The following is a 25,319-nucleotide window of genomic DNA, read 5'->3' as shown; positions in this document are numbered from 1 at the left end:
AAATTGAACACATTTCCAATCATTCTCATTTCACAACTCCAAATCCTTTTCCATAAGTGAAAGAATACCAAATTCTTCCTACTTAAAGAATATGCTAGATTCTAACATTTTATGCAATGATCCTTTCGTAATGTCACTGCACCAAAGTCACAAAGACTATTGCCAATGAAATTACAAAGTCTTTTATCAGAGATTGTTACAAGCCAACTCCTTAGATATGATGTCTCTCATTCAAAGTACATTCCTTTGAAAATCCTTTTGCATAAAAGTTTCTAATCTAGACATAGATTTTCAATATTTAATTCTCAATATGGACACGCTTCCATATTTTCCATATGACAACTCATTCTTAATAGAATCTTATCTATTCGTAATAATGTCGACATGGTCCATCTAATATGGAAACATTTCCATATTTTCCATATGACAACTCATTCTTAATAGAATCGTTTCTATTCATAATAATGTCGATATGGTCCATCCAATACCATGCTTCCAACTACTCAAAAGCAACCAATCCTCATCGAACTTTAGATTGTCCTTTGATAGTTGTTTAATTATTTTAGTCAAAATCGATTCTAGACATTTGGAAAATTTTAGAATGGTCAAATATTAAAGCATTTGCAATCGATCCTATACCCGAAGCGTATGGGACACGATGCATAATGTTTTATTTGTTATGTTCTAAAAATTCGAATTGTGAAGAGGAATGCCATAATCATAATCGAAATTTTAGGAACACACTATGTACCTTTGACTAAATTTATCAACATTTCTCAACCTAAGCCTTTAGATTTGAAATGAAGCATAATATTCTCTCCCTTAATTATAGCAAAACAACTATTCCATCCTTACAACTTTGCTAAGAATGACTTGTTTTCTATAATTAATATTGCCAACTTGCAATACCTTTGTTAATAATCATACAATCATAACATTTATGCTCCCACTATCATGATGATTATTATAATACATAAAACTTATGCTCCCACTAGCTTCGACATGTATTTATAAACATCTTAACTTTCAGAAAAACAATACCTATTGAATTTCTTAAGTCCATGTTTCTAATACTTAGTGCTTTGATAATCTTTTATCAAAGCTTCTTGAACTTATACACCTTTGCCTTAGATAGTTCATATGTGTGTCTAAACAATTAAGACTAATTGCCAAACCTCACAACTCAAATCATGGAAAGGGATACCGTAACCATAATCGAATTTGAGAATGCAATTTTACAATCACTATCCTTTTAAAATCTTTCTTAGTGAAAGCATTTCCTCATAATCATTTTCATGAAGGAGGAAATCTTATGACACTTAGATTTAAATGGTGTATGTGTTCCTATCCATGTGAATTTGTTAAAACCAAAGTTTACGACAAATTCAAACTCATATGGACCGAACTTTCTTAATCTTGATTTCTTGCCTTATCGTAGCACATCTGCCCACCATGTCTTCCAAGTAGTTAAGAAGTTCACCTTTTCCTATCAAATTACTTTCCATTTATCAAGGTCCTTGCCTTTTGTGCATTCAAACGAGAACTCATAGGACTCGTATGCACAATTAACTCAATTGGAATGGCATAGAAAACAAAATAGTGTCAACACGATAGGTTGTAAATCTCAACTCGTGTGCTATTGATGATTGATAAGGTTTATTTGATTTGTTCTTGAAACCTTTTAAAACCATTAAGACTCCCACTGACTCCTTGACATGTAAGATTCTCTTGTCAATAAACATTTCTTGACAACCAAATACTCAAGAGTTAGCGTAGTTTTTATCAAAACATAACACTTCATAAAATGGTCCTAGTTGGTCTTTGTCTTATCCAAGACATCACAACTTTCCACATTTGATGAATGTTAAAAAACCTTCTTAATGCTTGTCACTTATTGCCACAATCTTAACTTTAAGACTTGTTATTGGAACGAAGTATGATTGACTTTTTGATTTAACCATTTCTTTAATTCTTGATTCCTCTTCTTAGACATACAATTGTACTAAGACTCACTTAGAGGATCAATTGAGATATGGTTCTTAATCATTAAGACCTATCATAAAGCATAGAAGGTACTCTCCCTTCTTCTTAGAATGGAGAACCTTTTATCTTTCTGCCTACTTGATTCTTCTTATTCGTTTTGCTATTGATTTAGACCTTTTTAATCAATTCCGAATTACACTTAATCTTATAAGTATAATCATATTTACTAAACCTTTAGTAAATCATGACGAATATCTTTGTTACTCTTATGGTGAACTTGATCAACACACAACTTTGTGTGCTCGATCTCCTAGTCCTTCACTTGACACTTTGTCAATGAATTAGTCTAATTTCTAAATATGAAATTTCTCATTCATCATGCAACCAAGTTGCGTGATTCTAAATTTCTGTCCAATTGAAATTTGGGCGATGAGAAACTCTCCCTATTTGGTAAATTCTCGACATTTCCATAAATAAGAATCATATCCATTCGTTGTAGAAATATGAAAACATCAATATTCATAACGATTTCATTGCAAGGCAATAAACAAATAAATAAATAAGTCAAACGAAAATTTATTTTATTTATAAAAGCACCGGAAAACATTTGTCCTTACAATGCAAAATCCATCGAAAATTATTGTTAATTATGTATTTCAAAAGGAAAATTTCTAACAACTCTATCATAACTATCTAAGCTCAAAATCTAATCTTCAAGTCCATGCGATCAAGATCCATTCCTTGTGCTTAGATTCATCTTGCTCTTTTACCAAGCTTCCTTTCTTTTCACCGATCCTGCAAAACATTCAAATGCAATCTTATCACATCATGTATTAAGAATCAATGAATAGGAACTTAATGGAGTTAGATAGTGGATTTTACCTGAAGCGCAGCCATACACTTTGACTCTCCCATCATTTGGACTCTTCAGGCTCTTTGGGCAGACTTGTATCCAACGCCCTTTCTTTTGGCAGCAAACGCAGGTCGGTTCTCCTAGAACGTCCTCGGAAGCATGGTCGGTTGACTTTCCTAACAAATATGCTCCATTGCTTCGCCAAATCATTTCTGATTCAGCAGCAACGAGCATGTAAGTTAGGTCAATGAGGTTGTCGTCATGATCCATCATATAATACTTTCTTTTGAACTCATTATATGACTCAGGAAGTGACTGCAAAACCCAATTCACAACCAACTCACCTGGGAATGACACACCCAACATTATCAACCTATCAATGTGTCATTTCATTCCTAGAACTTGGGCACACACGGGTTTACCATCTTCATGTTTCATTTCCAATCGGGCTTTAGTGATATTGAACCTTTCAATTCTTCGATCTTGTGGGTTAGGGAGAACAATTGGAGGAGGTGGAGGAAGTGAAGCATGATTTCTTGTTCCTCGATCGAATCGTCGAATACCATCTTCATGTGGAATGCTTGTTCCACGGGATTTGGGAAGACCATAGTTGTCGAACTTGGACATCTACAAAATGGGAGAAAATGAATTCAAGTTAGTTGATCGATTGAGTCCTTAGTAAATCATCCAAATGAGATACTAAGGCTAGGACCCAACACAATCTGCTACAACCTAGAAAAGGGATGTTGTGATCTAGTTGTAGAATATTTGAAGGTAAGTGAATGACGATTCACTAATTTCCACCATGAAAAACGAAAAAGAAATTGAAGTTTTAAATATATGAAAACTCCTAGATCCTTTGATATTCATTGAACATTTCAATGGCATGTTTAAATCTCGATATGCCCCTCTTGTTTGTGACTGGGATGCCGAGGATCACAAGGCGGGTGTGAATAACCATGCAAACTTACATGGTGCCCTCACATGTTACAGTCACCTATTCGATGTGCCGATAAACCACACACGCTCCACTGAACTATGACAAACATTGAGTCATCCTTTGCTACATTTGCTTAGAACCATTTAGTGTGCCGGTAAACAACACACGCTCCACTAACGTCTTTGCAAGGGCACAAAGTGTAATTTCATGGAATTGCATCAATTCACTTTGCCTAAGTAACTAAGATTGGGAATTTAAAAAAAAAACATTTAGTTACTTTTGTATTTCATCATACTTATAATGGAAGGTTTCGTCCTATCCTACCCGTTCGGTCAACGACCCTCCACTAGGCAAGAGTGCGGTGGGTAAGAGTGGATACTCATTCAATCGCCATATTATAGGCAATTTCCTTAAACACCCCTTATAGACCAGCTTCGCGAATGAGGCCTAGTAACGGCAAGACTGACTTTTACTCATACATATATATATATATATATATATATATATATATATATATATATATATATATATATATATATATATTTATAATGTTAGTCTTTTAATGTTATATATAGTATAGGGTGTATTTTACACTTTTAAAATACTAGGTGATCAAATTTAATAATTATACCTTTAGTTCAATTAAATTGCAAACCAAAACTTTTATGGATTTATTAAACCTCTTTTAATTATACACCTTAATTAATTAATAAAACCATAAGGGTGTGATTTGAACCTTTTCAAAACAATACTAGGGTCTTAGAATTTAACATTCCTAATTAAAATTTTAATCAACTTTTAAATTTAAAAACTTGAGGGCAAGTTTTTAAACATTTCAAAACATTAGGGTTTAGAATTTAAATATGCATCAAAATTAAACTATTAATCAAAATTTAAATTCCAAAACTTGAGGGCAAGTTTTGAAACCTTTTTCAAAACATTAGGGTTTCAACTATTTAAATTTCAAAACAACAAAACTTTTGAGTTCAAATTTAAACTATAAAACCTAAAGGGGAAAATATGAAACTTTTCATAACAACAAGGATCAAAAATCTAAATTAACATTTAATCACATAATTATCCATATTTGATTTATTTAATGATTTCTTGCAAAACAATTTACCAATTTAATCAAAATAATTAATCAATTATCACATAAGGAAACAAATATTTTATTAATTGATAAATATCTTCAATTAGATCAACAATATACTCATATATATCATAAAATCGGATTTATATTGATCTAATATGATAAAGGCAAGTATCTCAAAGATAAACAACAAGAAATCTCGAAAATAGCTCCATCTGACGCTCAAACTCGCCGAGTACCCCCATGGACTCGTCGAGTCCATCATGCAGAACCACAAAAATCAAAATTTTTCAACATACAAGGCATCAATACAATAGAAACCGATCTAGCCTCTGATACCACTATTGGGTTTTAGTCATAAGAACATCCTATGTGCTTATACAAACCCTAATGCTTGGATCTAGGTTTCTCTATTATACATGCAAGTTATCCAAGACTATAAACCCTAATTCTAGCATACAAGTAATCATATTAACATAAGAATGGGTTTAAGATCATACCTTGATTGTTATGTAGCAATAACAATCTCAATTCCTCCTTGTATTGACTTTAGAAAGCTTAGAGTCACAAATGTCACTCCTTTAATGGTTCACAAACACCAAGAGCAAGATGATGAAGAGGACAGAGGATGGAGGCTGCCCAAAAACGTGTGAAACCCTAGAAGGATGCTTAGCCACGTGTTTGGGTCATAAGGGTTCTATATATAGTTAGGCTATTAGGGTTATCTAACAAGGAAACCCTAATTTGGATGCTTAAGCCCTAAGCAACCCATGGACCCCCTTTCCATAAGGCCTTGGACGATTTCTCATGGGGTTCCCCATAGAATTCGTCCACCCCTTAATATAAGGCAATCCATGGCCCAAATTGCAATTATCTTATAATTACAATTCCAGTCCCTTAAGTTTAATTAATCTCTTTTAGTCACAAAACTAATTACCAATTAATTCTTGACTAATATTAATTAAACAATATGATTTCTCCTTTAATATATTATTCTCATAATATATTAATAAATCATATTTAATCCTTTCTCTCCATAATTCATCCTATCAAGTTGCTTTGATGAAGGCAACCCAAAAGGACCATGCACCATCAGGTCAAGTACATACCAAAATAGTTATGGACTTAGACACTAATGCAACATATATGACTCTCTATTGTCAAATGATAGGTTCATTGATGTATCTGACAACTAGGTGTCAATATATCATGTTTTCTATCTGTTATTGTACCAGGTTTCAAGCGAATCCTCTCGAACCTCACATGTTTGCTGTTAAGAATATATTCCGGTATCTCAAGTGAACATCTTTGTGTAAGCGTTTTTGGATTGGTATCTTGGATGTTGTGGTTTAGATCAAAAGAGTACAATGGGAGGATGCCAATTTCTTGATATCAAACTCATAAGTTGGCAATCTAAAAAGCAAACTTGTGTATCCCTATAAACTGCTGAACTAGAGTACATAGCCACTACATCTTGTACTTCACAAGTAATCTGGATTCAAAGTCATCTTCATGACTATGGTATCAATATGAAAGCGAATCCCCTTATATTGCAATTCTGAGAGTGGCATTTGTATTTTTCACAACCCAGTGCAACATTGAAAGGCCAAACACGTCGCACTGAGGTATCACCTCATCAAATATCATGTGGAAGATGGTAATGTCGAGATACATTTCGTTAGATCCGCTGATCAATTTGCCGACATCTTCACAAAAGCCTTGCCTAAGCAAACCTTCAATCACATTATTCAAGGATTAGGAATGATAGAGGCTAATTCCATTCCAAAACCACCTTCGTAGCCAAACCTTATATTTTATCTCTCTTACTACATGGTATAAAAATATTTCGATTATTTAGTTTTAGTCACCGCTTTTAAAGAAATCAAACTCAAAGGCAAATTCTCTCTCTATTGTTCATCTTCCTCTCCAAGCTTCCATGACTACTTCTTTAGAAACACCTTCTTCAATAGAACAGATGGTGCAATCCTAAATATTCAACATCAAGACAAATCAAAACATCATTCTCGATCTTGACATAGCAAAATATGACGGGTTTCATCAACCGATCGTCAAATGTTTGAGGTATTCACCATTGGTTATTGCTCTCAACAAGTTTGAAATTGTTCCTTTGGTGCATTTGTCAGACGCTTATTCCACAACAAGTTATCAAAATGGAGATGAGTTCATCATGTTTGATATCTTCAATCAGAAAACTAAAATTACCAAGTCGAGGTTCTGCAACCTTCTAGGGATTCCACAAGGTCGTGACTTGATTGACCCTAAGAGCATCTCCAACTCCACCATTGTGGAGATGTTCTACTAGATGGGCTATAAGGAATCGTTGATTGTTGTTTCCAAGTTCAATAAGCCCAACTTACCGCCGATATGGAACAACCTCTTCACACTTCTATTTAAGAGCTTCTCGGAGAAGGTTACTGGCTCCGACTGTGTGAGCAAGTTCTTCATGACACTGATGTACGGTATTTACTGCGGCATCAATCTGGATTTTGGTTATGTTCTCTAGGCTTACCTGGTCCAAAGCACTCTCTCTACCACACGATACAGTGAAATCTCCTATGCTCATTTCTAGACTATCGTCGTTCAAAGGGAGATCAACAAGTTGAACATACCAGTATTGGAAGGTTCTTGTATGGCTTCAGTCCAGATCTTTCACACCACAAACATCATAATTGGTAATATATCCAAGTTCAACTTCATCGGCTCCATTCCTAAAGTTATTGATGGGTTTTGAGCAAAACATCAATCCTATGGTGTACATGTAAACCCTAAAGCTTTTGGATCTAGTTTGTCTAATGAACATGAAATAATAATCCAAAGCTCATAAACCCTAGATCTAGCGTATAATAAATGATTTAACATATGAATTAGGGTTTAGATCTTACCTTACAATGGTTACAAGAGTTCTTTGATCTTCAAGACGCTTAGTGTCACAAGTGTCACACCTCTAATGAATCACAAACACCAAGAGTAAGAGAATGACGTAGAAGAGAAGGGAAGGAGCACCAAAAATGGCCAAGAACCCCTTGGGGATCAGTTCACCATGTTTTTGGGGGCTTAGGGGTTCCTTATATAGTGAGGCTATTAGGGTTTTGAACTAGGAAATCCTAATCTGACTGCTTAGGCTCTAAGCAACCCATAGACTCCCTCCTTATGTAACAACGTGAATTTTCAAAACAATTTTTCATTTTTCAAATAACATAAAACTCATTAAATATTCTCAAATTCTCAAGTTTAACAAATGTCATCACGATAAAAACATATCCCAATATCATAAAACAAATCTCCTACGAGTGTGTACGGATCATGTCGGCACCTTCCTGCAATCATCGCTAGAACCTGAAACACATAACACATAACACTGTAAGCATAAATGCTTAGTTAGTTCCTCAAAATACCACATACAACACATACGCCACTCAAGGCCATAACTCTATGGGATCTTCCGATCCATGTGTCTCAGGGGGCTTCTGTCCCAAATCTGGTAGACCTTCCAGTCCAACCCATATGACCTTCTGGTCCTCATCATCTTGACCTTCCGGTCCATACACTGTTGACCTTTCGGTCCATATCATGGTACTCATAACATATCATAACGCATACATATAAAATAGAAACACATATCACATACTCCGCATAGCATATAAGACCTTCCGGTCACTCATAGTTACCACTCTAGGTAAAGTATAGTGAGAAGACTCACCTTGTATGGTGTCTAGTAACTTACGTGCTCGGTTTCCTTGAACCTTGTAACAATGAGCTAGCCCCGCCTAAACATATAAGCAATCATCTCAAATACATAGTGGCTCTACAGGCTAGAATAGTTCGTTCAAATTTTCTCTCAGAAGGCTAAAAGACCATTTTACCCTTATAATGGTCCAAAAGTCCAAGTGTTGACCCAACCCTAAAAGTCAATGAAAGTCAACGATCAAACTTTGACCAGACTCATCGAGTGCACGTAGGTGACTCGGCGAGTCCAAGCATGTACTCTGGATCTTTCTAAACCTCACTCGACTCGTCGAGTGAACCTTCCATTTGACGGGCTACATCCGGTCACGAGTCGCGGGGCAACCCGACTCGACTCGTCTGTAACAACCCGAAATTTCCGCTTCATTTTAATGTAACTTTTTCATAAATCAACTCGCGTAACCGATCGTCATTCCGATTTCCAATTTCCGATTTATCCGTTTAATTAAGTCATTAATTAGGACACATTTAAAATGACTTAATGGGTGTCTTAATACATTTAGAAATCAATTTAACACCCAACTTTAGTGATCGGAATAATTATAGAATTTACCGTATCGGGTTACGGTAACTCAATCGGGTACGACCAAAAACCCCGTCTAACGCCGGTATCGGGTAGAATTCCACCGTGTCCAAAAGTTAAATACTATATAAACGTGTTTAGGACTTCATTTGAAGCCTTTGGTCAAATTATCACTAAACATTACCCACCTCTCTCCTAATCCAAGTTTAAGGGATCAAAACTCAAAATTAAGGCTTCTAATCTCTAAGGTACCTTCCTAGCCTTAATCTCTAACATATTTGGCATCCAAATTCGAGTTCAAATCATGAAATAGGCCAACATTCATGAGTTTACGGCCATGGAACCTTCATGGGCCGTAAACTCATATTTCAAGGGTTTTTAAGCCCTAAAACCCTTCCTTTGCATAGTTGGACACTAGATATGGCTTAAGGGCTTAAAGGGATGAACTTATAACATGTTGAACATGGATTTAGAAGGACAAAAGTGAGTTTACGGCCAAGGAACTCTCTTGGGCCGTAAACTCATATACAAGGGGTATTTAAGCCATTTAACCCTTCCAAAACCTAGTTGGGACTTAGACATAAACCTTGGACTTGCTAATCTAGACTTGGAACACTTTAAACTTGATTTTTGAGTAGTAAAGAAGAGTTTACGGCCAAGACATACTCTTGGGCCGTAAACTCCTCTAAAAGGGTGATTTAAGGCCTTTAAACATGTTCAAATGCTTCCAAACTCAATCTATGGCTTTGTGGTAAAATCTAGATGCATCTAAAAATGGTTTAAAGGATTGAAACACAACAAAAGTATGATTTATGAGAGTTTACGGCCTAGGAACATACCCTTGGCCGTAAACTCATAAAACAATGTTATAGATGCATCAAACACACCCAAATGGTTTGTATAAAATTCTAGAATAACATGTGATTGTTTTAAACACCAAAAACTATCTTTTTCAATGGTAAAAGAGAGTTTACGGCCTTAGAACATTCCTCTAGGCCGTAAACTCCAACAAAGGTCTTAATTGATGTTCTAAATTCATAACAATGCTTAGAAAATTAGTTTGAATCACATGTGATTGCCCTAAGTAGCTTAAATCAATTTTTCTTAGCCATTGTGAGTTTACGGCCGAAAACTCTATGAGTGTGGCCGTAAACTCATGTTTTAAGTGTTTTAAATCCATTTCAAATGTTCCAAGGTGTTTAGATAATCATTTCTAGCAATCCCTAAATCCATTTGAGCCCTTAAAAACACCAAAACCTCACCCACATGAGTTTACGGCCGTAAACTCATGTATGTGGGTGTTCCAATGTTGTAAACTCTTTAAAATGTTTACTTATGGGGAGTAAACTCAAGTCCTAAGTCCCTTGTGTCATTACAAATCCAAAGATGTCACCCGGGTCACTCCAAACGCTCGTTTTGAGGTGTTTAACCTCATCGGAGTGTAATGTTCCATATGATTAGTGAATGTATCTCTAATTGTATATATATGGACATTATATCATTTTACATAGGTTCATCGCGAGTAATCAAACCCCGAACCGACATCTAGCATTCAAAACCGACACATTTCCGAGTCCGGTGAGTTCATACCCCTACCCTTTTTCACTGTTTTCACTGTTTTCAGGGGGGGGAACACAAGCAAAGTACAAGGGAATTCTTGTACTCATAACATGTTTTCAAATGTGTGTTTCATATTCTTATGCTTTTATAACTGATAACTACAACTGATAACAGATCGAACATACAGATCACGTAACATATATTTGTGAAATAAGTCTTTAAACTAGTGTGTTTTACATGTATTTCACAAATGGTTTTCCACATTTTATCAGTTAAAAGCATGACATTAAGACATTTGAATATAATACCTGTACACTGTTTTGTCCTCGGTAACACTCCACGCACATACGCGAGTGGAGGACTTTCATATTATTACTAGTAAATTTGTTATTCCGGTATGATTGGAGACACGTCCTCGGAGAACACTCCACCTGGATTACGCGAGTGGAGGACTACACCCATAACCAGAATCTCTGGTATTTAGAGAGTGTGACTTGAGTGTATAGATCTATACGGGGCTGACTACCCCACACCTGGCTGCTAGCTACAGCCGAACCGAAATGGTTCAAGGGTGACGAAAGTCATAAGTATGTGGACGACTTATTGCCACATGTGGACTACTTATTGCCACAGGTTTCAGTCTATTGTATGGTTATGGAACTCGCAATTAGGATAACAGAGATTTACTTACAGTAATAATGGATTTCTTTATACATCGTTTACATCGTTTACGTCTTTTACATCTTTTACTTACTGTAACTAACATTCAGGAAGGTACGGGACCTTCCTGGGGAGAACATGGAATCTAATCACGATTACATCTTTTACATCTTTCACATCGTTTACATAAGATACATACATGCAGGAAAGCATGGGGCTTTCCTGGGTAACACTTACCTAACTAGAAAGAGTCACAGAATGGATAACATTACATCTTTTACAATTAGTAACATACAATCAAGAAAGTATGGGACTTTCCTGGTAACACATGATAAGTAAACAGAACAGTTTAACCAGTCAGATAACCAACTATACATTTTCCATGAGCAAACATGTTTTCAGTGTACAAACTTACTATACTTTACATTTGTGAAACAATAACCAACTTTTAAGAAAATACGGGATTTTCTTGGTGTACATAACATTTCAGAAACAGAAAGGAAACGGATACATTTCTGTAAAACAAAACCGCTTATGAACTCACCAGTTTTATGCTGATTTTCAAACCGCTTGTGTTCTCAGGTCAGCGTTAGAACAGGTACCAGAAGATCCTTTTGCATGAAGACGGTGTACATGAAGACCCGTTACATTTTGTCTATATATACTATGTATCACAACTGTACAAACTTTACTTTTGAAACAACTGTAAAACTGTTATTATGTAATGTAATGCTTGTTTTACTTTGCTTACTATGTACATTGGATTTGATACTCAACATGGTAGTCAACCCCGGAAATGTATTCCGCCTTCGGTTTTCGGTGTGTGACAGATTGGTATCAGAGCCCTTGTTTATAGTGAATAAAGTATACCAAACCTTACATGGTATAAAACTATAAACACTAAAGGGCCTAAGTGCTCTGAATTAAAAGTATCTTCAAAATATAAGTATTTTCAAAAGTATACAAGTATACCGAACCGTCGCCATCCGTCAACACAAGTAGAACAGAACATAAGTAAATGGGTGTTGTGTACTACGGTTAAACCTGGGCAGTTATGTAGTCGTGTCTAGGGTCAATATGGCCTGGCCAACTATATTCATTCGAGACACGGCCAACATTTGCTTGGGAGTGACTGTGGTATGTGACATGCCTAAAACTTACCCTAATATCCCAAACATCGAATCATTGTCGTAAACAATTCATGAAATACTATGGGAGTATTTCTCGATCCCGATCCTCTGTAGTAGTCCTTATTTAAGTGGTTTCCCTGTGATCACTCTTAGCGATAAATTATCTGTTCGATAACTCATTCCTGCTTTATCGCTTACTCGAATCATATAACTGTCATGCCTATCGATTCAATGTAAAGGACTTACCATCCTCTTTTCCTTGATCTTATTAGATCAACATGCCTCCCCGAAAGAGTCCTAGCTCAAAGAACGACAATAATCCTTCCTCGCTGCCACCTCCTCCTCAGTTTGACCTTGCATCAGTTCAGACAATGATGACAGCTGCAATGATCGCAGCTATGTCACAAATGAACCCTAGTGGTTCGGGTGGTGGTACTCAATCTCAAAACCCTGAGGGTAGCCAGGGACACCAAAGAGGGGGTTCCTATAAGGATTTCATGAATGCGAAACCAACATCCTTTAATGGCGCTGGAGGTGTCATTTCTTTATCTCGATGGTTCGAGAAAATCGAGTCCATCTTTGAAATCTGTGCTTGTGCGGAATCCGATAAAGTCAAATTTGCAGCCTGTACCTTCGCGGATAAAGCTTTGACTTGGTGGAATGGCCGAGTCAAATCTCTGACCTTACCCACAGCCAATGCCATGGGCTGGGAAGCCATGAAGGAACTTCTCATTGCTGAGTATTGCCCCCATGGTGAAATGCAGAAATTAGAGCACGAGCTCTGGAACCTGAAGATGAAAGGTTCCGACATTGCTGCCTATACTTCCCGATTTGATGATCTCGCACTTCTCTACCCGGGGTTAGTCACTCCTGAAAACAAAAAGATCGAAAGGTTCGTTTGGGGATTATCTCAACCAATAAAGAGTCATGTTTTGGCTGCTCGTCCGGATACCTACGATAGTGCCAAGACCTTAGCACAAATTCTAATTGATCACAACGACGATATTAAGGAAATCACTACCACTTCTGAGCCGAATCAAAGGAGTGGTGAAAAGAGGAAATTCTGGAAGAAGAAGAAGGGTCAATCTTCTCAAGGATCATCCAAGAAACAACAGACGGTAGCAGTCCATGCTGCTACTACTACTCCTGTTGTTGCTGTTTCTGCCATGGGATCCACTGCCTCAACTCCTACCAGTAAATATGCTGGTAACCTTCCTCTGTGTGACAAGTGTAAATACCACCATCATCCTGGTCCCTGTCGAGAATTGTCTTGCACCAACTGTGGTAAGAAAGGGCACACAGTTCGGTACTGCAGAACCCCTACTCAATCAGCTAACCAATCATCGGGAGCAGGTGTTAGACAAGCCTGCTACAACTGTGGCGAAGTTGGGCACTTTAAAAGGGATTGTCCCAAGAAGTCAACTGCTGGTAACACTGGAAGGGTCCTAACCATGGGAAGGGAGGAAGCAGTTGCCGATCCCACTGTTGTTTCGGGTACGTTCCTTCTCGACAACTCATATGCTAGTATTCTTTTCGATTCGGGTGCTGAAAGGAGTTTTGTTAGTCATGCATTCAAACATAATCTAAAACCAAATCCTCAACCACTAACTGAAACGTTTACTGTCGAGATGGCTAATGGTGAGAAAGAAAGCGCTAATGACGTATTCATAGGTTGTACGCTTACCCTAAATGATCACTCATTTCCTATAGACCTCATGCCCGTTTCCATTAAGAGATTTGATGTTATCATTGGCATGGATTGGTTGAGTCCCAATCATGCTTACATTCTTTGTTACGAAAAAGCTATCCGTCTCAATCTTCCTTCGGATCAAACTCTCGTAGTCTATGGCGATAAACCCAGTTCCAACCTTCATATCATTTCTTGCATCAAAGCTCGAAAGCTCCTTCGAAAGGAGTGTGTTGCATTCTTAGCTCATGTGATCAACGAGAAACAAGAAGTTAGAGACCTCGTGAGCATTCCCGAAGTCTGTAACTTTCCCGATGTGTTTCCCGAAGAACTTCCAGGAATTCCTCCCGAACGTCAGGTCGAGTTCCGTATTGACCTAATTCCTGGAGCTACTCCCGTAGCAAAATCCCCATATCGCTTAGCTCCGGCAGAAATGCAGGAGTTATCTAGTCAACTCAATGAGTTGCTCAGTAAAGGATTCATTAGGCCGAGTTCCTCACCCTGGGGAGCTCCGATTCTGTTTGTCAAAAAGAAAGATGGATCCTTTCGAATGTGTATCGACTATCGTGAACTGAACAAGTTAACCGTTAAGAACCGATATCCTCTTCCAAGAATAGACGACCTCTTCGATCAACTCCATGGAGCCAGCTACTTTTCTAAGATAGACCTTCGGTCAGGGTACCATCAGTTACGAGTCCAGGAGAATGATGTTCCCAAGACAGCTTTTAGGACTCGGTATGGACACTACGAATTCGTAGTGATGCCCTTCGGTCTAACCAATGCACCGGCTGTGTTCATGGATCTGATGAACCGGGTGTGCCGTCCCTTCCTAGACAAATTCGTTATCGTGTTCATTGATGACATCCTCGTCTACTCCCGAAGTGAAGAAGACCATAAACAACACTTGAGACTAGTGTTGGAAACTCTTAGATCCGAAAAGCTTTACGCAAAATTTTCCAAATGTGAATTCTGGTTACGGAAGGTAACTTTCCTCAGTCACGTAGTAAGCAAGGAGGGTATTCATGTAGATCCTTCCAAGATTAAAGCGATAGAGAATTGGTCGGCACCGAAAACACCCACGGAAATTCGTCAATTCTTAGGTCTCGCCGGCTACTATCGACGATTCATTTAGAACTTTTCCAAAATCGCCAAACCTTTAACCACTATAACACAGAAAGGTGTACCCTTTTGTTGGAGTGATAAGCAAGAAACTGCATTCCAAACATTGAAGAGAGCCTTATGCAGCGCGCCTGTTCTGTCTCTGCCTGAAGGGACAGAGGACTTCGTTGTCTATTGCGATGCGTCTAATCAAGGTTTAGGCTGTGTGCTTATGCAAAGAGGAAAGGTGATTGCCTATGCCTCTAGACAACTGAAAACACACGAAGTCAACTATACCACACACAACTTGGAGCTAGGAGCAGTAGTCTTCGCATTGAAGATTTGGAGACATTATCTCTACGGAACCAAGTGCACAATCTTCACTGATCACAAGAGTCTGCAGCACATCTTTAATCAAAAAGACTTAAACATGAGGCAACGACGATGGGTAGAATTACTCAGTGACTATGAATGTGAAATCCGTTACCACCCCGGCAAGGCCAATGTGGTAGCAGATGCTCTTAGCCGAAAGGATAGTACAAGCCACAAAGTGAAGAACCAGACGATGACCATCCATTCCAACTTACCTACGCAAATCCGAGAAGCTCAGTATGCAGCCCTTAAACCCGAGAACGTGTCAGATGAAACCTTGAGAGGAATGGAAAAGAAACTTGAGATCAGAGGTGACGGAGTTTACTGTTTCATGAGTCGAATTTGGATTCCCAAATCCGGTGGATTCAGGGAAATAGTCATGGAGGAAGCACATAGAACCAAATACTCTGTTTACCCAGGTTCGGACAAGATGTATCTGGATCTCAAGAAACAATACTGGTGGCCAAACATGAAAGCTGAGATAGCTACATTTGTGGGCAAATGTCTGACTTGCGCCAAGGTCAAAGTCGAACATCAGAAGCGTTCAGGTCTGCTTCAACAACCCGAAATTCCCGAGTGGAAATGGGAAATGATTACCATGGACTTCATCACCAAACTACCCAAGTGTTCTAGTGGATACGATACCATTTGGGTAATTGTCGATCGTTTGACAAAATCCGCTCACTTCATCCCAATCAAAGAATCATACAAGATGGAGAGACTCGCGCGAATCTACATCCAAGAGGTAGTGCGTCTTCATGGTGTACCTGTATCCATTATCTCCGATCGAGATAGTAGGTTTACCTCCAGATTCTGGCAATCTCTTCAGAAATCCCTTGGAACCAAACTAGATATGAGCATGGCGTATCATCCTCAGACCGACGGACAGAGTGAGAGAACAATCCAAACCTTGGAGGACATGCTCCGGGCATGTGTCATTGACTTTGGAAAGTTGTGGGATACACACCTATCCTTGATCGAATTCTCATACAACAACAGTTACCACACCAGCATTAGGGCTGCTCCGTTCGAAGCCCTATACGGTTATAAGTGCAGATCCCCTCTGTGCTGGGCCGAGGTGGGGGATACACAGTTAGCCAGGAGTCGAGTCCCTGACAGTGCTCTCACTGGTCCTGAAATCATCCGCGAAACCACCGAAAAGATCATTCAAATCCGTAACCGACTGAAAGCCTCACGTGATCGTCAAAAGAGTTACGCTGATAATCGTCGGAAACCATTAGAATTCCAGGTTGGAGACCGTGTCCTGTTAAAAGTCTCGCCCTGGAAAGGCACTGTACGCTTTGGCAAGCATGGGAAACTTAATCCAAGGTATATTGGACCCTTTGAGATCCTCTCCAGGATTGGTCCAGTTGCCTATAAACTTCATTTACCTCACGAACTCAGTAACATTCATCCTGTCTTTTATGTTTCAAATCTTAAAAAGTGCCTATCCGATGAAACCCTAACAATTCCCTTAGATGAGATCGAGATCAATGAAAACCTCAACTTTGTGGAGGAACCGATCGAAATCATGGATCGAGAAGTCAAACATACAAAACAAAGTCGCATCCCGTTAGTGAAGGTTTGCTGGAATGCCAAGCGGGGACCGGAATTCACTTGGGAACGGGAAGACTCAATGAAACAGAAGTATCCACAACTCTTTTCTTATCCATGATTTGTATCTTGTCTTATGTTCTAAACTTGAATTTCGGGACGAAATTCCCTTTAACGGGGGGATAATGTAACAACCCGAAATTTCCGCTTCATTTTAATGTAACTTTTTCATAAATCAACTCGCGTAACCGATCGTCATTCCGATTTCCAATTTCCGATTTCTCTGTTTAATTAAGTCATTAATTAGGACACATTTAAAATGACTTAATCGGTGTCTTAATACATTTAGAAATCAATTTAACACCCAACTTTAGTGATCGGAATAATTATAGAATTTACCGTATCGGGTTACGGTAACTCAATCGGGTACGACCAAAAACCCCGTCTAACGCCGGTATCGGGTAGAATTCCACCGTGTCCAAAACTTAAACACTATATAAACGTGTTTAGGACTTCATTTGAAGCCTTTGGTCAAATTATCACTAAACATTACCCACCTCTCTCCTAATCCAAGTTTAAGGGATCAAAACTCAAAATTAAGGCTTCTAATCTCTAAGGTACCTTCCTAGCCTTAATCTCTAACATATTTGGCATCCAAATTCGAGTTCAAATCATGAAATAGGCCAACATTCATGAGTTTACGGCCATGGAACCTTCATGGGCCGTAAACTCATATTTCAAGGGTTTTTAAGCCCTAAAACCCTTCCTTTGCATAGTTGGACACTAGATATGGCTTAAGGGCTTAAAGGGATGAACTTATAACATGTAGAACATGGATTTGGAAGGAAAAAAGTGATTTTACGGCCAAGGAACTCTCTTGAGCCATAAACTCATATACAAGGGGTATTTAAGCCATTTAACCCTTCCAAAACCTAGTTGGGACTTAGACATAAACCTTGGACTTGCTAATCTAGACTTGGAACACTTTAAACTTGATTTTTGAGTAGTAAAGAAGAGTTTACGGCCAAGACATACTCTTGGGCCGTAAACTCCTCTAAAAGGGTGATTTAAGGCCTTTAAACATGTTCAAATGCTTCCAAACTCAATCTATGGCTTTGTGGTAAAATCTAGATGCATCTAAAAATGGTTTAAAGGATTGAAACACAACAAAAGTATGATTTATGAGAGTTTACGGCCTAGGAACATACCCTTGGCCGTAAACTCATAAAACAATGTTATAGATGCATCAAACACACCCAAATGGTTTGTATAAAATTCTAGAATCACATGTGATTGTTTTAAACACCAAAAACTATCTTTTTCAATGGTAAAAGAGAGTTTACGGCCTTAGAACATTCCTCTAGGACGTAAACTCCAACAAAGGTCTTAATTGATGTTCTAAATTCATAACAATGCTTAGAAAATTAGTTTGAATCACATGTGATTGCCCTAAGTAGCTTAAATCAATTTTTCTTAGCCATTGTGAGTTTACGGCCGAAAACTCTATGAGTGTGGCCGTAAACTCATGTTTCAAGTGTTTTAAATCCATTTCAAATGTTCCAAGGTGTTTAGATAATCATTTCTAGCAATCCCTAAATCCATTTGAGCCCTTAAAAACACCAAAACCTCACCCACATGAGTTTACGGCCGTAAACTCATGTATGTGGGTGTTCCAATGTTGTAAACTCTTTAAAATGTTTACTTATGGGGAGTAAACTCAAGTCCTAAGTCCCTTGTGTCATTACAAATCCAAAGATGTCACCCGGGTCACTCTAAACGCTCGTTTTGAGGTGTTTAACCTCATCGGAGTGTAATGTTCCATATGATTAGTGAATGTATCTCTAATTGTATATATATGGACATTATATCATTTTACATAGGTTCATCGCGAGTAATCAAACCCCGAACCGACATCTAGCATTCAAAACCGACACATTTCCGAGTCCGGTGAGTTCATACCCCTACCCTTTTTCGCTGTTTTCACTGTTTTCAGGGGGGAACACAAGGAAAGTACAAGGGAATTCTTGTACTCATAACATGTTTTCAAATGTGTGTTTCATATTCTTATGCTTTTATAACTGATAACTACAACTGATAACAGATCGAACATACAGATCACGTAACATATATTTGTGAAATAAGTCTTTAAACTAGTGTGTTTTACATGTATTTCACAAATGGTTTTCCACATTTTATCAGTTAAAAGCATGACATTAAGACATTTGAATATAATACCTGTACACTGTTTTGTCCTCGGTAACACTCCACGCACATACGCGAGTGGAGGACTTTCATATTATTACTAGTAAATTTGTTATTCCGGTATGATTGGAGACACGTCCTCGGAGAACACTCCACCTGGATTATGCGAGTGGAGGACTACACCCATAACCAGAATCTCTGGTATTTAGAGAGCGTGACTTGAGTGTATAGATCTATACGGGGCTGACTACCCCACACCTGGCTGCTAGCTACAGCCGAACCGAAATGGTTCAAGGGTGACGAAAGTCATAAGTATGTGGACGACTTATTGCCACATGTGGACTACTTATTGCCACAGGTTTCAGTCTATTGTATGGTTATGGAACTCGCAATTAGGATAACAGAGATTTACTTACAGTAATAATGGATTTCTTTATACATCGTTTACATCGTTTATGTCTTTTACATCTTTTACTTACTGTAACTAACATTCAGGAAGGTATGGGACCTTCCTGGGGAGAACATGGAATCTAATCACGATTACATCTTTTACATCTTTCACATCGTTTACATAAGATACATACATGCAGGAAAGCATGGGGCTTTCCTGGGTAACACTTACCTAACTAGAAATAGTCACAGAATGGATAACATTACATCTTTTACAATTAGTAACATACAATCAGGAAAGTATGGGACTTTCCTGGTAACACATGATAAGTAAACAGAACAGTTTAACCAGTCAGATAACCAACTATACATTTTCCATGAGCAAACATGTTTTCAGTGTACAAACTTACTATACTTTACATTTGTGAAACAATAACCAACTTTTAAGAAAATACGGGATTTTCTTGGTGTACATAACATTTTAGAAACAGAAAGGAAACCGATACATTTCCGTAAAACAAAACCGCTTATGAACTCACCAGTTTTATGCTGATTTTCAAACCGCTTGTGTTCTCAGGTCAGCGTTAGAACAGGTACCCGAAGATCCTTTTGCATGAAGACGGTGTACATGAAGACCCGTTACATTTTATCTATATATACTATGTATCACAACTGTACAAACTTTACTTTTGAAACAACTGTAAAACTGTTATTATGTAATGTAATGCTTGTTTTACTTTGCTTACTATGTACATTGGATTTGATACTCAACATGGTAGTCAACCCCGGAAATGTATTCCGCCTTCGGTTTTCGGGGTGTGACATCGTCGAGTCCCCTTATGGACTCGGTGAGTTTCTTCCATGATAATCACCCAATCGACCTCCTGAGGTTAGATCTGCTTCTCTAACCTATAGATATGACTTTCCTGTGTTCAATGATCACGTAAAGGTTTAAATCTTGACACTCATGCAATGCATACAAAGCTTCTTTTGGTGAAATGGCTTCTAAAATGACATCCTAGGTTCATTTCCTCCTTGAACAACATAAAACTGGATAGATAGTGCTCTCTAGACCTCTAAAGGTCCAGATCCAGAGTCTAACACTAAGAGGGACAACATATGCATCTATTCAAGACAATAAAGGGGTTTAGAAAACCCTAGATTCAAGGATTTGTACAAAACAGAAGAAGGGATCGATTTTCTACCTCAACGATGAAGATCCAAGCTTGAAAACAACAGAATCACAATCCCTTTGACATTATCTTGCTGGAAACACCTTCTTCTTTGCAAAACCACAACAAAAGGGATCAAAATAGCTTTCTTTCTCACAGAACTCGCTCAAGCTCTCTAGGGTTTCTCTCTCTGGACTGGTAGCCGCAAATGAGGGCTATTCGGTCCCTTAAACAGGGCACAGGCCCGAAGATTTAGGGTTTCTGACTTCTGTGTGGACTCGCCGAGTCCACCCATCGACTCTTTGAGTCTGTTCATTAATCCAGTTAGCAATCGCAATCCTACTCTACAAGTCTAAGCATCAACTCCCCGAGTCCCTCCTCATAACTCAAATTAAACAATTAAAATATGATACATGGAAATCCGGATGTTATAATTCTCCCCCACTAGAATCAGACTTCGCCCTTGAAGTCACCTTCTTCAATCAACTCTGGGTGCTGCTCATGCATCTCCACCTCCGGCTACCAAGTCAGCTCGGACCCTTTCTGATGTTGCCACTTCAGGCTCGCATCCACCTTAATATCCTCCAATTGTACTACTGCCGACTCGTCGGCTATACACTTCCTCAACTGAGACACATGGAAGGTATCATGTATCTGGCCCAACTCTGCAGGTAGCTCTAAACGATACGCTACCATGCCCACCCTCGCGGTCACCCTGAAAGGGCCAATGTACCAGGGTCCTAGCTTGCCCCACTTCCTGAATCAGATCACTACTTTCCAAGGAGACACCTTCAGGAGTACGAAGTCTCCAACCTGAAACTCAAGCTCAGATCGTCGCCTATCTGCATAAATCTTCTGGCAACTCTGGGTTGTTAGCAATCTCTGCCTAACCTGCTGAATCTGCTCAGTCGTCTGAAGCACTATCTCAGTGCTACCCATCACTCACTGCCCTACCTCTCCCCATCAGATAGGAGTCCAACACTTCCTCCCATACAACAACTCGAAGGGAGGCATACCAATGCTCCGAAGTCCTAGACACATGCTCGAAGCATGTCCTCGAGTGTCTAAATCGTCCGCTCACTCTGTACGCCTGTCTGTGGGTGGTATGAGGTACTGAAATGCAATCTTGAACCCAAATCCTCATGGAACTTCTTCCAGAACCTAGACATGAAACGTACATCTCAATCCGATACAATTGAGATTTGTACACCATGCCACGATACCACCTCTCTCACATACATCTCTGCCAACCTCTCTACGGAAGAGCTCTCACTGATAGCAAGGAAGTGAGCGCTCTTCATCAGCCGGTCAACGATCACCCAAATTGCATCAACACCCCTCGCAGTCCTCGACAATTTGGTGATGAAATCCATAGAAATATATTCCCATTTTCACTGGGGAACCTCAAGTGGCTGTTACTTGCCATGCGGATGCTGGTGCTTGGCCTTAACCCTGTGACAAGTCAAGAACCTTTCTTCAAACCATGCAACATCTCTCTTCATACATGGCCACCAATAGTCTCTTCTCGGGTCCATATACATATTAGTGGCTCCAGTGTGGATTGAGAACCTCGATCTGTGCGCCTCCTCCATCAATGTGGTATGTGCCCTGCCTGCAAACGACACCCAAATCTGACCTTGAAAGGTCATAAGCCCTCGGCTATCGGCAACGAACTCCGATACCTGCCCAATCACTTGTTCTCTCTTGTGGTTCTCCGGTCTCACGGCCTCTGCCTGGGCCTCTCGAATGTTATCCAACACCAGATTCATCACCGTCATCCTTATACAAATATCTCGTATCGGGGCACTCTCCGTCCTACGACTCAGGGCATCGGCTACAACGTTAGCCTTGCCCGGGTGGTACATAATAGCGCAATCATAATCCTTTACCACATCCAACCATCTTCTCTGGCGCATATTCAGGTGTGGTTGATCCATCAAGTACTTCAAACTCTTGTGTTCCGTGTATATGATACACCAAACCCTATATAAATAATGGCGCCATATCTTGAGGGCGAACACCACAACCTCCAACTTCAAGTCGTGGGTGGGATATCTCACCTCGTAAGGTTTCAACTGCCTCAATATGTATGCTATCACGTGCCCTCTCTGCATAAGCACCGCCCCAACCCTGATGTCGATGTATCACAATATACCACAAAATCCTCCATCCCTTCCGGGAGGGATAATATCGAGGCTTTGCATAATCTCTGACGAAGCATCTCGAAAGAGGCTTGCTGCTCTGGACCCCAACTAACAGTTATGCCATTCCGGGTCAACCTGGTGAGAGGTACGACAATCTTGGAGTCCGATAGTAGCCATCCAACCCTAGAAAGCTTCTGATCTCGGTGGGGGATTTCAGCACTTCCCATCTCATAACTTCCTCAATCTTGTCCAGATCGACTAATATCCCGTTCTGGTTTACGAGGTTCCTCAAGAACTGGACCTCTCGTAACTAGAAATCATACTTGGAGAATTTAGCAAAAAGCCTCTCCGACCTCAATACTCTGAGAATATCTCTTAGATGCTCCTCATGATGCTATCTAGACCTTGAATATACCAGAATATCATCGATAGACACGATCACCGACCGATCCAAAATAGGCTTGCACACCCTGTTCATGAGATCCATGAATGTTGTCGGTGCATTGGTGAGCCCAAAAGGCATCACCGTGAACTCGTAATGCCCATAACGAGTCCTGAATGCTGTCTTGTTGATATCCTCATCCCGCACTCTCATTTGATGGTATCCAGACCTCAAATCTATCTTGGTGAACCAAGACGCTCCCTACAGCTGATCAAACAGATCATCGATCCTCAGGAATGGATAACGGTTCTTGACCGTCAGCTTGTTCAACTCCCGGTAATCAATGCACATCCGGTGTGAACCATCCTTTTTCTTGAAAAAAAGGATCGCCGCTCCCCACGACGAGCTACTCGGTCAAATAAACCCCTTTCCAAGCAGCTCTTGAAGCTGCAAGGATAACTCCTACATCTCTGGCGGCACAAGGTGATCAGGTGCCTTGGCGATAGGCGTTGCCCCCGGAACCAAATCGATGCGGAACTCAACCTACCTCTCGGGAGGCACACCCGGTAACTCCTTGGGAAAAACATCCAGGAACTCACGCATAATCAGAACATCATCAATCGAACTCAGACTCTCCATGGCTACTCGTGTATCCATTACATAAGCTACAACCCACTGCAGCCCTGCAGTAACCTTTGTCTCGCTCTAGCAGCCGAAGAAAATGCTAACCCACATCGGGTACCCTCGCAATATACCATTAGCACTCCCCCACTAGGGTCTCATATCGTCACTATCTGCCGCTTGCAGTCTATAACTGCACCAAATCGGCTTAACCAATCCATGCCCACTATAATGCAAAAGTCCACCATCGTAATTGGGACCAAATCTATCGGAAAACCAACACCCGAGATCTCAAGTATACATCCTCGAATCACATCAGTAGCATACACCACTCGCTCGTCAGTGATGGAAACTCATTGAGGTCGACTCAACGCCTCTCACCGAATATCGATGTGCTGACTAAATGCTAACGACACAAATGATTGACTTGCACCCGAGTCAAATAACACCAAAGCAGGCACATAATTCACAAGAAAAGTACCTACGTATATCATAAAATAAGCACAATATCTCAGCTCAGCATAATAAATGAAAGAATACATACTAGCCACGACGTCGGGCACTGCACAGACCTCCTCTGCTGTCAACTGGAAGGCTCTCCCGCGTTCCTTCAGTGTTTCGGCCTTCACTAGCCATCCCTCTATGGCTCGCTTAGTAGCAGGGGAAGATCCCTGCGCTGATCCCTGTAACAGCTGCAGTTACTCGACCTTCTGATGGCCCGTCTGGTTGCAATGAAAGCAAACCATAAATCCCATGGGGCAGTCCTTGGCTATATGCCCTTCCTTGCCACATTTGTAGCAAGCACCCGACCGACAGACTCCATCATGCCCCTTGGCACACTTCCCACAGGTGCGACCCTTCGAATTGGTAGGCTTGGTCCGCTTGGCTGCTGGTTGAAACTGTACCGGCCGCCTATCCTTCCCCTGAGACTCGGCCTCCTCCCTGGCCTGAGTCTCCAACTCAATCTCCCTTATCCGGGCATTTACCTAGAGCTCAGGAAATGTCCGGTTAGTCGAGTTCGCCACCAACTCCCGGATATCGCTCCTCAAAATGCTCAAATACCGACTCATGCGTGCCTGCTCAAACGACATGTGCTAAGGGAAAAACAACACCCTTTCATGGAACATCCATGTAATCGACGTCACTGACTCTGTCCCCTGCTTAAGGGACAAAAACTCATGTGCCAACCA

This window comes from Lactuca saligna, chromosome 9, assembly GCF_052625555.1.
Source record: "Lactuca saligna cultivar CGN05327 chromosome 9, ASM5262555v1, whole genome shotgun sequence".
In the NCBI taxonomy this organism is placed as follows: Eukaryota; Viridiplantae; Streptophyta; class Magnoliopsida; order Asterales; family Asteraceae; genus Lactuca; species Lactuca saligna.
This window is presented reverse-complemented; position numbering follows the sequence as displayed.